The sequence below is a fragment of the Hypomesus nipponensis genome, chromosome 28 (assembly GCF_054491055.1).
Source record: "Hypomesus nipponensis isolate SF chromosome 28, ASM5449105v1, whole genome shotgun sequence".
NCBI classification, from domain to species: Eukaryota; Metazoa; Chordata; class Actinopteri; order Osmeriformes; family Osmeridae; genus Hypomesus; species Hypomesus nipponensis.
The window spans coordinates 3,014,986-3,035,123 of record NC_140388.1 but is presented as its reverse complement, the minus strand read 5'-3'; the positions used below and the strand labels follow the sequence as shown (position 1 = coordinate 3,035,123).

General features: G+C 41.7%; 1 protein-coding gene across 4 annotated transcripts in view; it reads left to right on the top strand.

Annotated features, from left to right (window-relative positions):
- Positions 1-20,138, top strand: part of msh3 (mutS homolog 3 (E. coli)) — a 135,493-nt gene that overhangs the window by 57,962 nt on the left and 57,393 nt on the right. The gene's annotated exons all lie outside the window — the stretch shown is intronic.

Below are 20,138 nucleotides of genomic sequence, written 5' to 3'. Positions count from 1 at the left end.
TTAGCCAACAGCTCGTGTTTCAGGGCCTGCGGGAGGCGATATTAGGAATCAGGGGAAGTGGGACCTGGATTTGATTGGGTCAGGCCAAAGAAAATTCACCAATGGGCCGCTGTCAATTCTCTATGGGCCGGCCCGACCCCCCAAAAAATAACCAATGGGCCGGGCCGCGTCGGCCCACCGGGCAAATGCCCGGTATGCCAGATGGCCAGTCCAGCCCTGGTGCTTGCCTATGGCAAGGCCCAACCTATATTCTCTCTCATATATATTCATTAGGGCTGTCAAAGTTAACTTGTTAATCTATGAGATTATTGTGGCTGAGATTCATGCGATAAAGATTAATGCGATAGAGATTAATGCGATAAAATCCTGTATTTTGACAGTTAACGCAACTTTGTTTACTGCCGGTGTGCATTGACCCCTGACACAAAACCGCCAAGTGCCTGCAGTCAGTTAGATAGGAGAGACTGAGACAGTAGTTGAAGATGGAGAGAGCTGAGGGATTGTTGGGCGGAAAGTTTCTGTTTAAGAGGCAAAAATGACGGAACAATCGACAAAACTAAAGTTGTATGTAGCATTTGTCAAGCTGAATTTAGCTATCACAGAAGTAACTAGTCTTTAAGTTATCACCTTAATGCCATGCACCCGACAGAAAGCAGTACCAGGTTAGATGGTCGCCAACCCACTCCACGACTTCTCTAGGAAAATAACTAGACCAGTCTGTGAAAAGGTTACCAATGTGAAGAAGTTAAAATTCAACGTACCAAGTCTAAGTCTTGGATCAAAAAATTCTGTAAGTTTGAAACAGCAGAGGAAATCCGACAGAGTTTGATGCAAAGAGTTTTAATAGAATCCAAAAAGGCAGGGTGATTCCAAAAAAACGTGAGTGTGATTCTGCAGAACCAGACTTAAGAAATCCCCTCCAAACACTCTCTTTTATATAAAAACCTTATCAAGTTTACTATTGGTACAATATTTGTTTTGTTACAATTCATTTTACTTCTTATTGGATCACTCTCTCTGAGAGATTCAGATTGCAGGTGCATAGAGAATTCATCTATTTTTTGTAGACCTACTCTGACCTTGGCGGCCAGTTACACTGGGCTCCGGCCTCATTTACTGCTGGGTCTTGTAGTTTTTCATATAATAGGAACTTGCTCACATAGACTTATCTGACACCCATTCACAATCATCCGGATTAACACTTTGGGTTTAATTTTCCTTCTATATTTTAGGGGAAATACTAAACAGTCAACTACTTTGCATCAGGCTTTTTCAATAGTGTAACATATAAAAGTATAAGATATAACATATAAAGATGTAAAGTATATAAGTATAAAAGTAGTTAAATGGCATTCTTCATCATATAATCCATAGTCATTCTTCATCTTCATAATTACAACAGTGTGATATTATTCCACTTCAGTCCCCCCTGTGAGACTTATAAAATCTCACCACAACTCATACTGTGAACACTATTGTAATTATACTGTACAACAGAAACAATATCGGAGTAATATAAGTGCTCATTTAGCGTGACAGTAAATCATAAAAAATACAAAAGAAATCATTGTTAATTTCGACCTTACTCATAAATGTCATCATGTGCAAAGCTCATCCTCGGTGGCCTGGTGGACTGTTCTTCTTTCTGATACTCGCTTAAGCTTTCAGCTTAATTGCAACATATAACAGGGAAGTAAAATGATGAGGGTATGGGGAACTACAAGCCATATGGGTTAACTATGCTCATAATGCGACATGAGTATCCGTTCCAGCCTCTAACTAGGTATATGTGACAGACTGAGTCATCCCTAGTTGTCATACTGTACCATACTGCTCATTCACCATCCACACTGAGGAGCTTCGCACTGAGGTCCTATTACTTATAAAAGTTGGTCCGTTTCATAAACATAAAATAAGAAGTAATGGATTCATGCATATGTTCTAAATGTGACTATACGTTGGTTATAAGAGACAAAATGAAACAAGCAATGACAACAATACAACATACTAGAATGTCATTGAAAACGAAACCATTAAGTGACAACAAAATAAAAGAAAGGGTGCACATACAGGGTGATGATATATTTTCAGATAAACTGTGAACTAGTGCTCCATGCAATACATAATATTGGCGTTTAACCGTGCTTATTACTAAATGGTTAAGATAAATGTCTGGGTTATGAGTAGGTGTCCGATGATGTTCAGGGAAAACGAATGGTGTTTGATGGGGTTCAGAGAAAGGGGTTGGATGTGGGAAGATGTGTTGGGAAAGGGGTTGGATGTGTGAAAATGTTTTAGGGAAAGGGGTTGATGTTTGGTGATGTCCAGGGGAGGGGGTTGAATGTATAAAGATGATTGGGGAAATGGATTGGGTCTCCGGCGGGGTGTCCAAAGGGGGCAGTATATTTTAATGGGGGACAGAATAATCCGGGGTAAAATTGAGTACTCCAGGATGTAACAGAATATTCCAAAGTGAACAGAATGATCCAGGGTGAAACAGACTGAGTGGTTGGTTTACACCCTTCTTCTCATTAGAAGTACCGCCACATGTTCTCATATGGCTCCCTTAGGGGCATGGGTTGATATGCACCCCAACGTTGCTGCCAGCTATTTAAGTCCATTCTCAGTTCCTCATTCTGGCGTATCAGCATCCTGTTCTTGCTCTGAAGTGTTGCTATCTCATTCTGGCGCTCTCTTTCCCTATTGCGTTTTCTCCTTCGAATTTGCGCTTCCCCTCTTCGTCTTGCACAATGTAGACGTCTCGTTACCCTATGGGTCATTTGTCCTTGGAGATTTTTAAACTGATCCGGTGACATTTTCCCAATCCAATGATCCATTTCAGCGGTGCTTGGTTTTGTAACCCGCTCGGCTTCGTCCGTGTTGGTTTTTGTGTCTCTTTCTGGTCCCTCAGATGTTACTCCTGAGAGTTCTCCATCCTCAGGACCCTTTGCTGCACCTGCCGTGGTCTGGATGCTACACAAGTGTAACATGCTAGACAGGTTTCCTGACTTACTTGCTGAGCTGAGTACTTCAGCCATAGAACATGTTGGACTTTAATTGCTCCGTTTTTAACGTATAGCCACTATCCCTGCTGCATTTGACTCGACGGGTCACGGCGTATATTTTGATCAGGTTTATGCCTTTTTGGTTATCCATTACTCGTTTTGCGTTTACATCAATACATTGCGTTTTCAAGCATTTTATTATTACTGTTGTAGTTCAATTTTTCTTGCACATTTTACTCAGTGAATAACTGTAGATTATTATTTTACCGGGGCTGGATGTTATTATCACGTTGGTCTGGTGGTATATTATATGTTAAATTGATAATCTTCATCTATCTTCAGCTAATGGTATATATATCCTAGATTTGCCGCCAGCATCCCTACAGCTAATGCACACTTGGCCATCTGCACATCTTCCTTTGGTGTTGTTCATTGGTGGGTAAAACATTTTGTAGGGTTGGGTCATGTTGGGGATATTTGGTAGGTAAGATATGTTTTGGAGTCAGGTTTTCTTGGGGATGTGTGGTGGGTGAAACATGTTGTAGAGTTTGATTTTGTTGGGGATATATAGGGGATGTCAGGTGTCGTATTGTCCACATCACGCTGCCTGCCAACACTAAGGCTGTCCATATTAGCATTATCCCTAACCCTGATCGTATCTTAGTTGCACAATCTGGGGCGTCCCTCTCCTGTCTCGTGGTGGCCCTAACACTTGGTGCTCTCTCAGCAGTCTGCGGCATCTGGCTTTAGTCATTTCTTAATAGCTGGGCAGCTGCTGTTAGTGTTTTGGTTAATTGCATGTTTTTGCTGGACCAGTCTGTGAGATCGTCTGGGTCCCTGCGGGGAGGAGTGTCCGTCCCCATCTTGGAGTCCCTGCGGGGCGGTGACACCGGCCCCTTCTGTCTCTGGTCGAGCTGCCCCTCTCTTATGTGCCTCATTTTGTTCTGGATCTTCGGCTCTACAGCAGTGATTGACATGGTACCAAAACTTCTTACCGTCAACCTTTAGGGCTGTTTGGGTTGTTAGACGGACTTTGAAGGGACCTTCCCGTCTGGGCTCGTTCCACTTTCTTTTGAATACCTTTACGTAAACCCAATCTCCAGGCACAACCGTCTGCAGGTTCTGTGGAATATCTGCTTCCCTCTCCTTCATGGCACCTTTTACCTGTGAGAACACTTCCTTATGTACTTGTGTTAAGTGTAGTAGGTAGCTTTGCAGCTCCCTTTCCAATTTTTCAAGGGGAGGACCCTCAACGGGTCCTCGTAAATACGGAACTGGAAGTGGCCTTCCAGTTGCCATTTCATGCGGTGTTAGAAATGTTAGTCGGTTAGTACTCGAGCGCATTGCCATTAGTGCCAGCGGTAAAGCCTGTTCCCAGTTTAACTTACCATCAGCCATGATTTTTGCCAACTTGGCATAAGATACCATTGGCTCTCTCAACTGTCCCTTGTGATTTAGGATGATACACACAGCCAAACATTTGTCTAATACCTAGCATTTTCAATGCCAATTTAAATGTTTCAGACACAAAATGCAGTCCATTGTCTGAGCTTATGCTGTCCGGGATTCCAAATCTTGGAAAGACCTCTATACGTAGAAATGTTGCTACTGATCTGGAGTCTGGACCTGCAGTTGGCACCGCCTCTATCCATCTTCTGAACCGACAGATTACTACCAAGATGTATCTCAGCCTTCCTATACGTTGTGTCATGGCTACATAGTCTATCATCAGATGTCTAAATGGTCTGTCTGGCGTTGGAATGTGTGAGATGGGAGCATGTCTTCCTAACATTGTACTGTGCACATACTTTGCATTCGTGTAGCACTCTATCAACTTTGGCAGCTAAATATGGTGACCACCACACGCTTTGAAGGCGTCTTACAATCTCCCCCCTGGCGCAATGGTCAGTTCCATGCGTATTCTTAATTGCAAAGCGTAACAACGTACTAGGCAAGACGAAATGACCATGACTGCTCCGCCATAGACTTTTGTTGGGTCCATCTTGAGTGTTCTGCATGGCCCCCCGTTTCAACCACATATCTTTTTCCTGGGGACTAACCCGGTCTTGTGCCAACACAAGAGAAGATAAAGTGGTGAGTGGGGCAGGGTCATCAGTCACCTGAAGGGGTCCCATTACTGCCCCTGTCCCCGTTGCTGCTTGCCTGGCTGTCTCATCGGCCATGTTGTTTCCTTTGGCAATGAGAGTGTCAGTCTTTTGGTGGGAAGGGCATTTAATGATGGCCAAGGCTGTTGGTGCATGCATGGCCTCCAACAGTTGTGAAATGGACTGTCCGTGGCTGATTACTGTACCATCGGCTCTGCGGAAGCCTCTCTGCTTCCATATGTTACCATACACATGACAGTCGCCATATGCAGAGTCAGTATAAACATTAAGACTCTTACCCTTTGCCAACAGGCATACTGCTGTAAGACCTTTGATCTCAGCCAATTGGGCTGAACACGGTTGATCAACTTTTACAGATTGGATGGTTTCAAATGTGCTGTCATCTTTAAGCTGCACTACGCCGTAGCCCGCATGATTGCCCACAGCATCCCTAAAGCAAGATCCATCCACAAACAATGTGAGGTCTGCTGTGATAGGTTCGTTGTGCAGGTCTTGGCATGCGCGCATAAATATGTCGGTGTCGTGGACACAATTGTGTGGTGTCCCATCCACTGGCAACACAATCTTAGTGGCTGGGTTTACTGTGTCACACCTTTGTATGGTGAGCTCTGGGGCAGACAGTATCACCTCGTAGCCAGTTCTCCTGGCCTGAGTCAACAGAAATCGTGGGCTTGTGAGTAAGGCATATAGCTGATGGGACGTGTACAGAGTTACTGGGTGTCCCATTGTCAGTGATGAAGCCTTCTTGAACGCAAGAACAGCGGCTGCCAATCCCTGATACCAGGGTGGCAGTCCTGCTTCTACATTGTCAAGTTTTGTACTTTAATAGGCCAATGGTTGTTTCCCTATAGGCGTGTCCTGTAACAGTACTGCAGTAGCATATCCAGCTCGTTCTGCAACATATAGATGAAATGGTTTAGAGTAAACGGGATTGCCAAGGGCGGGGGCTGATTGCATGTCACTTTTAAGAGCTAAAAAAGCTCCTCCGCCTCTTCGGTCCACTGCAATGTAGCAGCATTACTAGTCTGCCCTGCAGCCCTAATAAGGGCTCGCAGAGGTGCTGTTTTGAGAGCATAATCACAAATCCATGGCCTGCTGTATCCTGCCATTCCCAACAAGGTAAGCATTTGTCCTACCATCTGAGGTTTGGGTGCCTTGACTATGGCCTCTATCTGTGACAAGGCTATCTGTCTCCTGTCCCCACTAAGTCTCCTGCCCAGATAATCTACAGTTGTTTGACAAAACTGTAGCTTGTCTTTACTGACTTTATGACCTCCCTCTGCCAGCTGTGTTAACACCGTGACAGTCTTTCTCGCACTGCTCTTTCGAGCTGCTACAAATTCAAATGTCGTCGCCATACTGTAAGACGGTACTTGCAACATGCAGATTTTGCAGGTCCTGGGCCAACACTTGATTAAACACTGCGGGGCTGTCCAGGAATCCCTAAGGCAAACGAGTGTATGTCATTTGTTTACCTTCATAGGTGAAAGCAAACAGATATTGCGAGTCCTTATGTCAAGGTACTGCGAAGAAAGCAGAACAGAGATCTATTACTGTATACCATTTTGTGCCTGGTGGGATATTCGAGAGCAATGTATGTGGATCGGGCACGACCGCCTTTGGAACGTTTACAATGGAGTTAATTGCTCGCAGATCATGTACCAATCGGTAATCATTAGAATGTGGCTTCTTTATTGGAAAGATGGGTGTATTGCAGGGGCTTTTAGTTTCAATCAAGACTCCTGCATTCACTAGACCTGTAATGGTCGGTCTAATCCCGTCTATGGCGTGTTGTCGGAGAGGATATTGTCTCTGGTAGGGTAATCTTACTCCCTCCTTTATGTTTACGTGTATGGGCTCTGCTGATTTTATATAACCTACATCTGTCTTGTGTTTTGACCATAATGTCGGGGGCATTTGTTCGAACAAATCTTCATGTTCTGAGAGTAAGCATAGTTTGGTTGGTGTCTGTATCTTCAATATCACTGTCTCTGCTGTCCCTACGTTATATTTCTTTGCAGAAATGTATATCCTTCTCTTCTAATCCAATTCAATACTTCTCTTTCCCTAGTTTTCTTGCCCAATCTCCTGTCGCTGGGGTCTTTAGATTTATGGTGTTTAATATTATTCTCCATTTCATCACAGCACACCAGATCATAAACCGTTGAATTAACTTTTTATCGTTTGGGTGGCGTCGTATAATTAGCTCCATTGGAACTCTCAACAGGCCATCCATAGCCCTCCCACTATTTTTCCCGTGAATGATCCCCATGTAAATTTGTTGTGCACTGTTGACCAAAGACCTGGAAAACTCCAGTTGATTATCCGTTTTCCCAGATTTTTTATTTATTTACTCACTTTGTATTTTTCCCCTTATTTCAACAACATATTATACAACACTGTTACTTTTGTCTAATTATCTACTTAGCAAATTATCTATCGCTATTCCAGCGATGAGCGCGGTTTCAAATCAAATGTATTTGTATAGCCCTTTTTACACGCAAGCATGTCACAGAGGGCTTCACATACGCCCATAGAACTGCCCCTCAACCAACCTAAACCCTCAAGGAAGACAAGGAAAAACTCCCAGAAAAACTCCCAATGGGAGAAAAAATTGAAGAAACCTTGGGAGGAGCAATTCAGAGAGAGATCCCCTCCTCCAGAGACGGTTGGTAAGAGAGAGGAGCAGAACACAGGCTAAACATTGTCATACAGTGTCAATGGGTTTTGAAACACCAAAATCCATTGTTCGGCTTTATAGACGTTGGATGGGACCTGGAAACTCGCTGTTGGCCGTCATGGAGACTGGGTTCCGGTAGACGACCTGGTCCAGCGTTGGTAGACCGACAACCAGGCAGGTCCTGACAGCTCAAACCCCCCACACCACAAGGGATGTGTGGGGGGGACAGAGAGGAGAACAGGGATTAGAGAATGCCAGGAGCAGCTAACAGTTACAGTCGTAATAGAATGAGATCCCCACCGGTCAAGTGTGGACTAGTGCAGCAATTTAACAAAGCTAAGAGGGTATTTGATGCAGCCCCACAGACCAAGACAGCGACAGCCCCCCTTGGTTGGAACATGAAATCTGTTCCGGGGGAAACAACTCTAAAATAGGTTATATTTATACGAATAAGGATGAAAACAACCAGTCCCCCGTTGTCTCCAACTAGTAAACTATAACAATAACAATATACAGCAACAAAACTATTACAGTAACAATGTACAATAACAGGTTTACTTTTTTTGTAACATCTAAATGGGCAGTGTGAACATAAACTAAAATTATACACACATAGGCAAACGCACACCCCATGTTTACTTAGAAAGTACACACATACTTACCTTTAACAATCATAGAATTGACTAAACAAGAACGTTTTTAATATAGTTTTAAATGTCGAAACAGTATCAGCCTCCCTAATTGAGACAGGTAATTTGTTCCAGAGAAGAGGTGCTCTATATGAGAACGCCCTACCTCCAGCAGTTTTTTTCTTAATTTTGGGTATTACCAGATAGCCGGCATCTTGAGATCTAAGAGTCCTTGCGGGGCAATAGGGTGCAAGGAGACCGGAGAGGTACAGTGGTGCCAATCCATGTAGAGATTTGTAAGTTAGTAGTAAAACTTTGAAATCAGCTCTGGCTTGGATAGGGAGCCAGTGTAAAGAGATAAGAGTAGAGGTTATATGATCAAACTTTCTTGTTTTTGTCAATAGTCTAGCAGCAGCATTTTGTACCCGCTGTAAATTTTTCAAGTAGGTAGTTGGGAGGCCAGAGAACAACACATTGCAGTAGTCCAATTGGGACGTAACAAAAGCATGTATTAGTTTTTCAGCATCATCCTTTGAGAGGAATTTTCGTATTTTGGCAATATTACGTAGATGGAAAAATGCAGTTCTGGTGATTTGTTTAATATGGTACTCAAACGAAAGGTCTGGGTCCAATGTGACTCCTAAATTTTTTACCAACTGGCTTTGAGATACTTTGACACCATCTAAGTTTAAGGTCAGATTGGATAAATTATTTCTGTATTTTTTAGGACCGAAAATTTGAACCTCGGTTTTATCCAAATTAAGAAGAAGGAAATTTGCTGTCATCCAAGTTCTCAACCCGGAAACACATATTTCCATAGCATGTGGAAATTCTCCAGGCTTTATGGACATGTATAGCTGAGTATCATCTGCATAACAGTGGAAATTTACCCCAGAGCTTCTAATTATGTTTCCTAAAGGCAACATATAGAGTGAAAATAACAGAGGGCCTAGAACTGAACCCTGTGGTACTCCGTATTTTACAGTAGTGCTCCTGGATGAGCAACCATCATAGTGGACATATTGTGATCTATCAGATAGATATGATCTAAACCACTGAAGTGAAGTACCAGAGATCCCAACATAGTTCTCCATACGCTCCAGGAGAATCTCATGATCCACAGTGTCAAATGCTGCACTAAGGTCTAGAAGAACCAGAACAGAGATAGAGCCTGCGTCAGAGGCTAATATTAGATCATTGACTACCTTAGCTAATGCAGTTTCAGTGCTGTGGTGAAGACGAAATCCAGACTGGAGAGGTTCATAAAGCTGATTTGAGGAGAGGTGCTCAGTGAGCTGTTGTGCCACAGCTTTTTCTAAAATTTTGGAGAGAAATGGCAAATTTGAAATTGGCCTATAGTTGCTAAGACAACCTGGATCCAGGTTTGGTTTTTTAAGAAGGGGCTTAATAATAGCTTGTTTGAAATTGTCAGGGACTTGTCCAGTTACAATAGATTCATTAATAATACTAAGCATGGGAGGTCCAATAATAGGGAGAAGTTCCCTACAAAGTTTGGCAGGGAGGGGATCAAGAAGGCAGCTGATGGGTTTCGAGGAATCTACCAGCTCGATGAACGCTTCCATAGAAATAGGGTTAAAGTGAGTAAGAGCCTCAACATGCAGCATGCTGGGTATAGAGTAAAATTCCGTGTTGATGGCCACTCCTCCAGGCCTAGTCTGTAGTTTGTCCCTTATTGCATAGATTTTTTGGTCAAAGAAATCTAAAATCATTGGGAGAGAGATCTGAACTAACACAGAGTGTACTTTTCTGAGTTTTGCAACAGTATCAAATGGGAACTTTGTGTTGTGTTTGTTCTTACTAATCAATTTCGAAATATTCTGATCTGGACCTGATGAGGACTTGCTTGTACTCAATTTGGCTGTCCTTCCAGGCCAGGCGGAAAACCTCCAATTTAGTGATACGCCACTTATGCTATAATTTTCGAGTGGACCTCTTGAGAGTGCGGCTTTCCTCTAAATACCATGGAGCCATTTTCTTGTCTTTTCTTTTCCTTGGTTTGAGTGGGGCAACAGAATCTAGGGATAACTGAAGAACCAAATTCAGATCCCTTGTTTTAGCATTTAATGATTTATTTGGGTCGTCCAGTGCTTCTAGTGCAGCAGGTAGAATATTAGCCAGTTCCATAGCTGTGTTTGGGGTTATGCAGCGGCTAGTAGAAATATTCTGGGTGCCTCCAAGGCTCTGGCAGAGATCCATTTTAAAGGTAACCAGGCAGTGGTCTGATAATATAGGATTGTGGGGGTGGACAATGATGTCACTAATCTTGATTCCCCGTGTGAGAACTAAATACAATGTATGCGAGTGAAGATGGGTAGGTTTAGAAACCACCTGAGTGAGACCTGTGGAATCCAATAGAGCAGTAAAGGCCTTACTTAGAGGATCTTTTGGGTCATCCACATGGATGTTAAAATCACCCATAATTAAGACATTATCAGTATATGTCACAAGATCAGCACTAAAATCTGCAAATTCCTCTAGGAAGAGGGAATACGGGCCGGGGGGCCGGTATAGAGTAACTAAACTAAATGAGGGAGGGGGGGCAATAGTAGAAGAATTAGTCCTTTTTAGAGTATTTGGTGGTTTCATGCAATTATCTAAAATGATTTAAAGGTATTTACAGATTTTAGGCTGAGGTTGAAGCTAGCTTTATATATCATAGCAACACCGCCACCTTTCTTTGAGACACGAGGGATGTGTGAGTACGCAAAATCCGGAGGCGATGCTTCATTCAGGGAGGAATATTCTTCAGGTTTTAACCAGGTTTCGGTGAGTCCAATCAGGTCCAGGTTGCATTCAGACATCAGATCATTAATCAAAACGGCCTTTGGGGATAGAGATCTGATGTTTAGGAGCCCAACATTCCAGTATGGGTTTTTGGCAGCTTTATACGTAGGTAATCCTTCTGAAAAGGTGGCACTGCTATCACAAAACTTAGTAGGAAGAGCAACGGGGGAGCAAGGCTGAATACATATCAAATTGGTATAATTCCTAATAATTGAGGGCCGTAATTTGGAAAATGGCGGGGGACAGACACCGTCTCAATGGGAGAAACAACATCAGCATCCACGCTGGCTACACTACAAGCTGAGCTATCGGGCCCCCAACAGCTCACAACATGCCTATCAACATATCTATCAGAATCTCTAAGAGACTGTGGCCCGGCTTGTTCCAGTGAGTGTCAGGCCTGCTCTAAAATAGCTTCAATATTCCTAGACAAAAGAAAAGCTCCTCTCCAGCTAGGATGGAGCCTGTCACTTTTCACCAAGCCAGGTTTGGCCCAGAAACGAGACCAATTATCTACAAATCCTGCTGTAGATCTCGTCAGGCCCCCTAACAGGTAGTGGGCCAGAGACTATTACTCGATGCCGACTCATATTTTGAGCAAGGTCACATGCCCGAGCTATATTAACCTTCGTGACCTCTGACTGCCACAGCCGTACATCATTGGTGCCGACATGAATGACAATATTCTCATACCTATCATCAGTGCGTGCGCCATGTGCCTTAGCTTGGGCATTTGCCTTAGCCCTAGTGCTAGCCAGCAGAGTAAATGGAGAGGTGGGTAAAATTCGTCAGAGAATTTCGAAAGTAGACATGTTTTTAAACTGCCGGTAGAGTCGTATTTCTGACCGCACAGACATAAAGGACATGTCTAGTTTCTGGAGAGTCTTGGGTCTCGGAAAATATCAGAATCTTTTGGATTGGAGGTATAGTTTTGCGTCTAGGTTAACTTGTTTGAGGTGTGAATGCTAGCTAAATGTGTCATTCTCTGTCCAGCTCGTTAGCGAGTACAGCTGCTCCATTGCCATGGCAACCAAACAGACACGCACCATGAAAGCAGAATTGGGTGACGTTTTGGAAACTGCCAAAAGAGTTGTATTTCTGACCGCACAGACAAATAAAGGATATCAATGGTTTCGGCAGAGTCTTAGGTCTTGGAATATATCATTATTTTTTGGATTGGACGTACAGTTTTGCGTCTAGGTTAACTTGTTTGAGGTGTGGATGCTAGGTAAATGTTTTTCTCTTATAATCGAGCTAGGACGATATGGCTCTCCATAAAAACGGTTCGACATTTTCTTCAACTACAGTATCGACCAAATTGGCCAAACAAGGTATGTACATTGACCTTAAAGTGTACATAATCTAGCTAGATCGTTTTTATTTGATCAAGTTTCACAGAAATCTGCAAAAATCGAGGCTCAAGAAAGACAGTCATAGCTGACCGTCACGAACAGCCAAACCAGGGCTGGGATAAGTGTTTGCTGCAGCTGGCGTTAATCCTATGAACAAACGCTTCGTAACTGGTAAGTTTTTACTTTTAATTGACGATATTGAACACAGATGTTAAGTAACTTGTCTCTACTCTAAATATCTTCTTCGTTTTCAATTTGAAGTAGTAGATCTAGCTTATGTAGGAAATCTTCCATTGTATCCTGTCTAGCTTCACGCCTTCGGTTATTATTCAAGCTTACGGTGTTAATATCACTTTGACACACTTGTGTGGCGGGGTGGACTGACTACGCCACTCTCACAGATGGGGTGAGAGACCCTTAGTTAGAAATACTATAACTACTATTTGTGTCCCGTCCAATCAAATGAACGGTACAGAGACTGTGGTATCAAAAATATACAACGTTTTATTTTATACACAATAACATCCAAAGGTACTTAATAGTACATTATAAAAATAATTCACGGCAAACCAAAGCACACTAGATAAGCACAACAAACCACTGCTCAAACCAAACAACTTGAAAACAAAGATAAATCTAAATGTGGGAAAAACAGTGGCAGGCACCTAACACCTGTAGTAGAAGATACATGTATTAATGATACAATAGCAGCAGTATTTACAAATTTATAATTTACGATCAAAACATACTGACTGCTATTGCGTTTAGACCCCGCAACTCACTTGATCACCGTCAATATTCCGCTGACCTTGGAACTGATGCCTAAGGCATTGGGTTACTCAAACAGCAAACGATTGCCTCCAGTACTACCTACTTCAACTATTGCGGGCCTCATTAAGAAATGAGCGCCAGCTGTGAGTTAAAGATCCTGGGTCCTAGAGCTACCCGGTTACACTTGCAAGAAATGATCCGCTGGTTAGATGTAGCATGATATTTTTATTTACTGTAAAAAACTCACCAGGGACAACGACAACATCGGCAACCCTGCACTATGGATTATTATTTTGATGTAATCTTAAATGAAGTGTCTGAACAGGACTGGGTGTGCAGGCACGTATTATAAGTTTCTCCTCCGTCTTAAACCTGAAACCTAGATTCTATTTAAAAATGTAGCCAGTATGTTGCCAATGACCAACAGTTGCTATGTTTTTCCAGCAAGTTCAAGTCATTCCAGTGTTGTCCTCTTATCTTCAAATTCGTTCAACCCAGATTTAAGCAACTGGTTTCTGCTAGGTTTTCACATTTTCCTGCAGCTCATCTTTCTGAAATGTTCCCCTTTTTAAAATACATTTCAGGCCTTTTGAAACTCCAGATTCTTTTTTTTGGCTAAATGTTCACATTTTTATGCATTGTTTCTCTTCATTTTTTTTCACTTTGTTTTGCATTTTTCTTCTCTTTCCTGTAGTTTTATGCCTTCGTCCAGCTCCAGCCCCTATTTAAAATACCTTTCGGTCGCTTTGAAGCTTCAGCTTATAACTTTCTAAAGAATTTCACAATTTTCAGCTTTTTTAGCATGGTCAGCTATCCCCATTCAGGTTTTCAGCATTCTCACCGCTGTTTCGCAGGAACTATGGAGGACCAAACCTGCCATATTTACAAATGAATGAATGAATAAATAAATGTCCACATCCATGCATTTAGACAGAAATAAACGAATATATATATATTAATTAATGCACAATTGTCAATCAATAGTTACATATATTTTACACTTATGTATTTATTTATTTTGTATTCATTTATGTATTGATTCATTGATTTATTTATTTATTCATTCATTTATATATTCATTTATTTATTCATTCATTTATTTATTCATTTATTTATTCATTTATTTATTCATTTATTTATTCATTCATTCATTCATTGTTCCCAATATGATAATGAGAGGAGGCCAGTAGGCGTGGAAACTGATGTTCAGACATTGCAATCAATCCAGAGCCATAGATTCAATCTAGCTAACGCCTGGGACACACTGGCTGCAAAGCGCCCTGGAGCGCCACAATATACTACGAATGGCGCGATGCTGTTCACACTAGACACGCATTTCTCCACGCCGGTCACCAAGCCTTTCACCTTCTCTGAGATTTTCTTTTCTACATGTAAAGCTGACATGCACATAAACATGGCATAGGCTACAGGCTATTTAGGCAACTTGTTGCTCCAACAATAACCGTCGCAACGGCATCCCATTCCCAACATAACGTGGCAACGTTTGGCTTTTGTTGCCGTAGTCTTTGTAAAATATGTGCTATGGGGCATACAACTCCATTTAGGACTAAGCTACTTTTCATCTTCAATGATTAACTTTGTGTTGTCAATCTTCACAAATTTCTCTTCTGCTTGATTGGGGGCTATATGCCAGATTGTCTATCTCGCTCTTACACACAGGACAAATATGTTGGTTTGACAATCAACAAGGATTTTTTATTTTAAAATGTTTACGTTTTTATCGGGGTAAACACATGGTTGGCCGGTCAGCGTAGTGAAGTTGGGTGTTAAGTGATAGCCCACAACTAACGTAGTAAAATCTTTATAACATGTTTGTTTATCCAAATATCATATATGGTGAATTAAATCTTTGTTTTCAACAAGGTCGGCCAGCCTGTCCATGTAGGCTATGTTGTCCATGACAGCAAGGATGGATGTAAGGCTACATAATCGAATACAAAGCGTGGAAAACGATTAGCCAATGGTGTGTCAAATACCGCCTACCTATTTTGATTGACACATCTCATTAACATATTGAGAAGAAGAAATACAGGAATGAATGAATGAATACATGAATGAATAAATGAATGAACACATGAATTAATAAATGAATGAATACATGAATGAATAAATGAATAAATAAATGAATACACAAATAAATACATAAATACATGTAAATTATAAGGTAATATTGATTGACAATTGTGCATTATTTAGTCCATGTATTCATTTATTTATGTCTAAATGCATGGATGTGGACATTTATTTATTCATTCATTCATTTTTAAATATGGCAGGTTTGGTCCTACATAAGGAACAGCCTTTTCTTGTTAATATTTAGATAAGCTGCGCGATGATTGGTTGGTTTTCAACAAGTGAAGCTGTGGAGCAAAAACGCAACACGGCCAACAGCAGCACTCGCTGAAAAATCGAAGTTGGAGACTTCAAATAAAAACGCGCAAATAAATCTATTGTGTGTACACAACACTGTTTTCAACAGATCAACAGTTATCATTTGAAATGATAACATTACTTGTTTCTACTTCTGTTGTTGAAGCAAACTGGATTGACTTAGGTGGGTATATAGTTAGGCTACAGCTTAGCAACTAAACCATATTATCGTGATTCTACTCGGCTTCAGTTAGCTAGCTAGCTAGCTCTAGATATCTTGCTGAAAATAACATGACTAATATCTGGACAAACATGCATCGTGAATTGTAGATTGACATGACACAGGTTATTTATTTGAATGAAACACAGTCAGGAACATGAATCAACGTTAGCCCCATTGCCAATAAACTAGGCTAAATGATCACACATTCAACCTATGCTCTTGCGTTAGCAAGTTAAATTTGTTTACATGCCTACTGTCTAGGTGTTACTACTAGTAACAGTTACTAGCAATGCTAACGTATCCTGTATCTATCACCTGCCTTTCTCCAGTTCTTTCAAATACATTATCTATACAGGCGTTCGCAATAAGCCAGACTGCTGTTCGTTTTCTGGTTATTTTTCGGAAGCTTCCCTTCTAATGCCTACTACAGCTAGTCTAGCTAGAGTCATTTGATGTGAGTAGAAAAACGTATTTAGCATTCTACCTGGTATGCTATATACAGGAAACGTTAGCATTGCTAATAACTGTTAGTACAACATCATACAGTCCTTATAGCTTGCGGTTGCAATGGGCATACAACAAGACCTCTTTCCAGGTTCAGCTTCCTAGCAAATCCTGCTTGAAATTGCCCAAGTTTTTCAAAACTGTCTTGGGTGAAATGTTCAGAGCAAATAAATGATTGAGTGTCAAACTTCGCCGGGATCTTCTCATAGACAACAGCAGCCATGCTTGTTGAATGTTTGGCTCCTTTGGAAGACTGAATGTTAGCCTTCCCTGTACAGCCTGGAACACAGCATTTACGACCGTGGTCCATTTTCAGTATCCTTGTTATAATTCAAAACGTTCTTCTTTGTAATTCCTTATAAGTAGCCTACACAGAGCAGCGCACAGCTAAACTAGTATCGGAGATAGATGCTACCTCGGGCTGGTCTGGATGTAAATTCTGGGGTGTGACAAAGATACAGACCAGAGCCAATAAGAGGGCGATCACCGGTCCTACGTAGGACCGGTAGCTTTGTTGAAAACCTAGCGTTTTACAGCCAAATTTTTTCTTTTTGAGATTTGAATAGGTTATTCAACTATGACAAGGTAAAATCGGTTTTGCACTCAATTGCCCCTTTAACAGCATTCTCACAATAAAGAGAAACAGAAAAACAATTGTAATAGATTATCTATACATTACTTCATGAATAAATGAAGTAATATATAATATATAGCAGTTAACAAGAAAACGTTTGGGAAAAGGTGGAGCAGCTCAGGTTCAGCGCGGTATGTCGTCAGACAGGAAACAGGTTTCCTATCTAACTAAGTACTTTGACTCCCTTTTCACCAAGAGAGTCTGCCGGCTCCATCCGAGAGTTAAACTCACTTTCTGGGCAACAAATGTACTCCCGTACTACCCTCAGCTGTCGTCCTTTGATAAACTCTCAAAAGACAATATATTTATTACATACTATGTTTTCCTTTGATAAACTGTCGTCAGGAAACAAAGCATATTAATCAGCTTTTATGTCTTCTTCGGATAAACTCTCTTCAGGAGACAATATATATATTTATTATATGGCAACGACGGTACTTCTGCTTGGCTAATGGGTAGTCATGCCAGACGCGTATTGCCCTCCTCAGCGGTCAATACGGCTCCGTATTGCCCTCTGACGTCATCTTCGAAATGAGCGACTAGTCAGCTGCTGAGTTTTACTATCCAGATGATGCTGAAAATATTTGTAATCGAAAGTGAGGATGAAGACTAGACTCTTTTAAACACTTGTGTCGTTACTTTCTGTTGAAATTTAAGCCATTTTAGCAGAACCATGTTGTCCGCTTTCTATCAAAAGTAATGAGTTTCTAGGCAACACATGAAACACAGCGTGAGAAGACTTGAGAGCTAGCTACAATTAGCCTAGAGGTACCATTTATTTTCGTTTACAAAATGAAAAGAAGCTAAAAATGCCATATAATAAACTACTTACTAACCTCGACCGTTCGGTCATGCCGGGAAATATCAAACCTCGGCTTTGCCGTATCGACCTCGCTTTTGCTTGGTCGATACGTTCCTGCCTCAGTTTGATATTTCCTGGCATGACCTCACTCTCGGTTAGTAAGTAGTTGATATATATTACATACTATGCTTTCCTTTGATAAACTGTCGTCAGGAAACAAAGAATATTAAACTACTCTCTACACCCAGCCGACCTGCGGTCTCCGATTATGAGCCTCGAGAGCCCTCACAAATCACACATTTGCACTCCAGCGCTCAGTGGCAGATAACTCCAAGTCAAGCGCTCAGCAAGGGACTTGTATTTAGTACTTTTTTGTACTGTGATTTTGCACTGTCAGTTCTGTTTTTGAATAAAGGGTTGGAAATGAATGCTTTTTCGTTTTTTTGTCAGATTCAGCGATTAATCGAAAAAAAATCGACAGATTAATCAATTATTTAAAGAATCGTTAGTTGCAGCCCTAAATTGCACGCAGGTTTGTGACATCATGACGGTAGTGACGTTTGTTACTGTGGCTAGGTAGGGATGGGCATAATTAATCGACGATCGATATTAATCATTAAGAATTTCATAGATGACAACAAATTTGTATTGATAAAACTAATGCATGTTCTGTTGCTAATCTTGAGTATTGAAGGAATGCAATGGATTTCGCTATGTGGCAGCAATTAAACATTTTACCACACAAGGGCAATGTTTGTAAAAGTAAACATGAAGAGGTCACGGCGAAGTGTAGCGTGGGACCATTTTGACTTAAAAAATGACGTTGTTCACTGCCAACACTGCAAAGTTGAGTATAAAAACAACTCCTCCACGACTCAAATGATGTACTACTTGAAAAACGTACATCCGACCCTGGTTAGTGGCGGTGCATCCTGCTCTCAAGTTCAACCAAGCATTGACTCCATGCTAACACAATGAGCAACGGATGTGCAAGTTCATCGAGATGGATATGCTACCCTCAAGTATTGTTGAGGGCGAAAGTTTTCGACAACTGATAAACTTATTGGAACCGGCATATCACATTCCATCACAACGTATCATCACCAGACTGGTAGAAACACGCTACGAAGAACGGAAGCAGGAGCTGTTAAAAGAATTGAGCACAGCTGAAAGAGTTGATTTAACCACTGACTGCTGGACCGCTTTAACAGCTGACAGCTACATCACCATCACCTGCCACTACATCAGTGACGACTGGCAAATTAACTCAGTGGTCCTGCTCACAGAAAGGACCATCTCACTGGAAAATTAATGGAGCTGTAGAGCAATGGGGACTTGAAGACCGAGTTATTGCATGCGTTTATGACAACGCGGCCAATATTTTTGCTGTCAACAATCCCACAAGTCCTCAGGGACCCCCTGTCCTGCACGTTTTAGATGTTTCCCTGCTTCAATACACCTGATTCAAATGAATGGTCGTTAACAGGCTTCTGCATAACTAGATAACGACCCATTCATTTGAATCAGGTGTGTTGGAGCAGGGAAACATCTAAAACGTGCAGGACAGGGGGTCCCTGAGGACCAGGGTTGAAGACCTCTGCACTAGAGTGAACTGGATTTCCATGCCTGCTTTGCACACACACTCCAGTTGGCCATAAATAACGGATTTGCACTGTATCTATATTGGGTAATATAAGCGGCAAGTAAACTTGTTAGCCATTTAAATCACAGCACAGGAACAAATGGGCCTCGCAACTCACCGGCTTATCCAGTCGTGTAAAACACGGTGGAACACTGTGTGCGAGATGTTTGATCGGCTGGTGGAACAGCGGTGGGCTGGACCGAAACGTGACCAAGATTCAAGATGCCAGGATCCTGGAGTTGAAGGATGAGTACTTGCAGATGATGGAGGACACACAGCCTATGCTGTCAGTACTTAAATGTGCCACCACGGTTATGTCTGTAGAGAAAGACGTCTCCATCTAAAACACGTTACCTTCGTACAAAAATATAGGGTGTTGATATCACAGCCTGGAAACATACCTAGCTACATGTTTGGCACCAACATTGTGTATGTAGTGCAAAAATGTGTTTTAAGGGAAAATAGCAGGGTTTCCCGCAGCACTTTTCAGTTAAGGCGGCCGCCTAAGCAACACACGCCTGTAGCCTTAACTACGTAGTCAAAAAAATGTATAGCGATATTTTCTCCTTTCCAT